The sequence below is a fragment of the Euprymna scolopes genome, chromosome 27 (genome assembly GCF_053919585.1).
Source record: "Euprymna scolopes isolate OS-2025 chromosome 27, ASM5391958v1, whole genome shotgun sequence".
Lineage (NCBI taxonomy): Eukaryota > Metazoa > Mollusca > Cephalopoda > Sepiida > Sepiolidae > Euprymna > Euprymna scolopes.
Genome location: NC_136508.1, coordinates 31,286,564 through 31,292,254, shown reverse-complemented (window position 1 = coordinate 31,292,254; position 5,691 = coordinate 31,286,564).

The window sequence follows — 5,691 nt, the reverse complement described above, 5'->3', positions numbered from 1 at the left end:
AAAAGGTATTAAGAATGCGTATTGTATGTGAAATTCATAGCTAAGTATGAATAAATTGGTACACAATTTTGCACTAAATACTAATCACTACAAGAAGCATAAGAAATTAGGCGGCATAATACAACAATTACACAAGATGTTTATCAGGAAAAACTTTGTTACTAATATACTTTTATTGCTAATATGCGAAATAAGTATCATTGTGTCAGTTCGAAACGCATTAATAGAAATCATTGGTTGGCTCTCATCTTACCATATTCATATTATTGGGTTTCGTTGAAATTTTGTATTACAAATTTAAAGTAACACGAACTAAGTATTATCATATGTGTTCGATGCACAGCAAATATTACGTTATGTGTTCGAAACTCAGTAAGTTTTATGATATGTGTTCGAGAAACAGTATTATGATATGTATTATATGTGTTCGGTGCACAGTAAGTATTATGGTATGTGTTCGATGCACATTAATATTATGGTATGTGTTCGATGCACAGTAAGTATGGTGGTATGTGTTCGATGCCCATTAAGTATAATTGCGCGTGTTCGATGCACATAAAGTATTATGGTATGTGTTCGATGGACAGTAAGTAATATGGTATGGGTTCGATGCACAGTAAATATTATTGTATGTGTTAGATGCACAGTAAGTATTATGCCATAGGTTCGATGCAAAATAAGTATTATTGCATGTGGTCGATGCACAGTAAGTATTATGGTATGTGTTCGATGCACAGTAAGTATTATGGTATGGGTTCTATGCACAGTAAATATTGTTATATGTGTTCGATGCACAGTAAATATTATTGTGTGATCGATGCACAGTAAATATTATGGCATAGGTTCTATGCACGTAAATATTATCGTATGTGTTCGATGCACAGTAAGTATTATTTTATGGGTGCGATGCACAGTAAATATTATGATATATGTTCGATGCACAGTAAATATTATTGAATGTAGCTGATGCACAGTAAGTATTATTGTATGTATTCGATGCACAGTAAGTATTATTTTATGGGTGCGATGCACAGTAAATATTATTCTTTGTGTTCGATGCACAATAAGTATTATTGTATGTGTTCGATGCACAGTAAATATTATGATATATGTTCGATGCACAGTAAATATTATTGAATGTAGCTGATGCACAGTAAGTATTATTGTATGTATTTGATGCACAGTAAGTATTATTTTATGGGTGCGATGCACAGTAAACATTATTCTTTGTGTTCGATGCACAATAAGTATTATTGTATGTGTTCGATGCACAGTAAGTATTATTTTAGGGGGTCGATGCACAGTAAATATTATTCTTTGTGTTCGATGCATAGTAAGTATTGTTGTATGTGTTCGATGCACAGTAAGTATTATTTTATGGGTGCGATGCACAGTAAATATTATTCTTTGTGTTCGATGCACAATAAGTATTATTGTATGTGTTCGATGCACAGTAAATATTATGATATATGTTCGATGCACAGTAAATATTATTGAATGTAGCTGATGCACAGTAAGTATTATTGTATGTATTCGATGCACAGTAAGTATTATTTTATGGGTGCGATGCACAGTAAATATTATTCTTTGTGTTCGATGCACAATAAGTATTATTGTATGTGTTCGATGCACAGTAAATATTATGATATATGTTCGATGCACAGTAAGTATTATTGAATGTAGCTGATGCACAGTAAGTATTATTGTATGTATTCGATGCACAGTAAGTATTATGGTATGTATTCGATGCACGTTAAGTATTATGGTATGTGTTCAAACACAGTAAGTATTATGATACCTGGTCAATACATATTAAGTTGTTCATAAGAATTAGTTTTAAGAATATCACATTTACTATCACTTCATAAAAGGGAGTTCAGTGAACTATTTTTTTTATTTTAGCAGATACAATGTATTTGCCGTTTTCTATATTAGAAGTTTCGATAGACATGGCCTATAATAAATAATCGCCCCAATTATGCAAACCTAGCACAAAACATATTCTGTATTTAAAAAGTCATATTTGTTTTACATCTTTGTCACAGTGTAAAATTAAAACGATTACACACACACAATCTCACACACACAACCCCCCACACACACTCATATATATATATATATATATATATATATATATATATATATATATGGGCAGTTAAAAGATAAGATTGTTTTTTTTAAAGGAGACTTACCGAGATTTTCCTCTGTTCACAGTTCCAATCTATTACCCCTCCCCTCTCACGCCCCATATTATTTTGTTCCTAATTTAGTTATGGGGTGTAAGCGACTCTGGTTATGAATAGTACGTTTGGCAGCTACGCGTGCTTTGTACTTTCCGGTAGGGCAGATAAGCGCCATTGAATTCCATCCATCTTCTAATTTCTTGGAGGGTGAGGAACTTTTGATGCACATCATTGTCATGAAAATTTCTTTCTTTCTGATCTTTTCTGAACAGCCTTAGGACTAACCTTTCCTCTCTTCAGTTCTTTGTGAATACTTGCGTGTATAGTTCCCATGCTGACTCAAATTGCAATTATGTTCTCTAAAGACACACGATGATCCTTATCCATGAAAGTCTTTATTTGGTCAATCTAGGGTTCTGACTTCCTTACTTCTTCAATATATCACATAATCCCTCACGTAATCCCTGCTTTCCTTGTATCTTTTTTGTCATTCAAAACGTATGTCTGATTCAGTCAAGATGGTGCATATGTGGCATTTTTCCAACTTTAAAACAGATTTGCATTGAATATCGTTTCTCTACATTGTCCCCACATCTAGATTACAGTGTTGAAATTCATCCGATTGACAATCAGACTTTAGTAGGGTGTATTTGTACTCCTGCTGCTAATTCCATACAAGAAAGTAACACAACCTTCTCTAACACACTAATTGTTAACAGCATAGATGTGTTCACATACCTACCGGAAGAGGATAAAACTTTTGATGCATACTCCAAGAAGTCTGAAGATATTTTCCAAACAGACTGTGAAAACTGGCCAAATGGAAAGAAAGTAAGTTTATTACTTCGAAAGCTTGGTACCAGTGAACATTGCAAATTTGTTTATTTCATATTGCCAAGGAGAACGAATCAGGTAGCTTTCGCTGAGACCGTAAGGCTTCTTAAGGAGTTATTCGGACCGGACATGTCTCTTTTCCACAAGAGATGGTCATGTATGAATCTTAAGAAAACTGATGAGCAGGACTACCTGACATACGCGTCAGTAGTAAACAAAAACTGCGACAATTTAAAATTATCGGAACTCACGGTGGACGATTTCAAATGCTTAATCTTTGCACAGGGTCTAATATCCACAAAAGATTCAGAGATACGAAGACGCGTCCTCTCCAAATTAGAGACGGAACAAGGCCTGGAATTGCAGAAATTAACAGAAGATTGCTAAAGGGCAGTATCACTAAAAAAAGATTCTAGGGATATAGAAGAAGCAGGGATGGCGTACATTAGGAAGATTTTCAGAAACTCAGGACAGAGAAATTTTGAGACTAGTCAAAATTAAAAAAAAATTCCCAAATTATGAATACTCAAATTATAATAACAACAGAAAACCAAATTACCATAATTGCCAATATATTAACCACACAAAACGAAATTACGATAATAATAAAAAGAAATTATAAAAATACAGTATAAGGAAATAATTGCAGAAGATGTGATGAAAAATATTTGGAAAAGGATTGTCCTTACAAAAATATCAGGTGCTACAATTGCGATAAAGTTTATTTTATTTTTTTTTTGACGGTGGTCACCACTTATCAAGGCCCGGAAGCCGCTCAGGAATTAGAGTTATTGCAAATACAGTACGTTAGTGTGGAGATTTAATGAAGTGTTTACTTAAGAGGGCGGTTCATTAGGAATTTGTTAACGTTGGACTTGAAGACATTGTAGTCATGTAAGAAGCAGGCAGACGGAACAGAGTTCCACAGGCGTGCAGGTCTCAGAAAGAAAGTTTGTTCATTGAATTCACGTTTTGATTTAGGCACAGATAAAGAGTGGGGGACATTTTTCACAGTGGATTCAGCTAGACGGGTGTTTTTCGTGAAAGATTGGCGAGAGGGGACCAAAGATTGGAGTTCAGACGAGCACCTGCCATGGAAATAACGATAAAACAAGGATAGGCTCGCAACGTCTCTCCTGTGGGAGAGAGATTGCATGGTAGAGAAAAGGGTTTCCCCCACTAAGCCACGAAGTCTATTTTGTACTCTGTCAAGGCAGGATAGACTCTTTTTAGTAGCTCCTGCCAAGATATGGCAGCAGTATTCCGTCCTTGGAATACTTGGCTTTTATATAGATAGAGAATTGCATCAGTAGTGAGATATCTTCTGGAGCGGTAGAAGGATCCAACCATCTTTCCAGCGACCTTGGCAACAGACTTGATGTACGTGTTCCATTTTAGATCAGGAGTAAAGGACAAACCCAGAAGCTTGTCAAAACACGGGACTTCTCCTAGACGAGAGCTATCCATTTCAATTGATGCCAGATGGGGATCAGAATGTTGACGATGTATAGAGAGGAGTTTGGTTTTAGATGCATTAAAGGTAACCAGCCACGTCTTCCCTCACTGAACCACGCGCTCGAGATCAGAGGAGAGAGAATCAGAGAGAACTTTGTCATTTACAGCCTTTGATGTGTTGCCGTAGATGGTCGTGTCTTCAGCATAGATGTCAACGAATGATTTAAGTATGTGTTTAGGGAGGTCATTGATGTAGATCAGGAAGAGAGTTGGGCCCAGGATTGATCATCGAGGGACTCCAGCATTAATACTGCAGGCCTCTGATTTTTGTACATCGACCACTACTCTTATGAGCCTATCGGAGAGAAATAATTTAATGATTGAGAAAACATTTCCAGTTATACCGTAGCTGGAAATCTTGTGAAGTAGGCCCTTATGCAATACCTTATCGAAGGCCTTTAATATGTCAAGAGCAATTGCCCTAGAAAGGAAGCCTTTGTCAAGAGATTCACTAATCCTGTGAGATATAAGTTGGACGTAAGAGTGTTTGCTGCAGAACAAAAAAACAGAGTACACCAAATGAGAACAAACAACAAAGAGAAAAATAATTTACGAAAATATGTATCAGCAAATATTTTCGACAAACAAGTGCAATTTCAGCTTAACTCTTGATCGGATTTGTCGTTAATAAACGTCAACACTTGGAAAAAGCTGGGTAAACCGACTCTTCAAAATTCAAGTTGCACGAACAGTGACAGGAAACGAAATAAATAAGTGTGAATTGACTGGATGTAAAAATTCAATCTTTGGGATAAACTTTTAAACTCCTTGGCCTAACGTTCACAGAAAACATGAGTTGGAACAATTACATTGAGAACACAGCCAGGGCCGCTGCGAAGAAGGTGGGTTCTCTTTACCGTGCTAGAAAGCTACTAACGCCTGAAAGTATCCTATACCTCCATAAGGCCACCATTCGCCCATGTATAGGGTCTTGTTGTCATATTTTGGCTGGTGCCTCTGCTACTAGTCTCCCACTCCTATACAAACTTCAAAAGAGAATTGCCAATCTGATAGGTCCTGAACTGTCAGCCAAACTTCAGCCTCTGTCCCATCGACGAAATGTGCATCCCTCTACCTGTTCTACAAGTACTTTAACGGAGAATGTTCCGACGAACTGTAAGCACTTGTGCCCCCACGACGTAAATACCCCCGACAAATT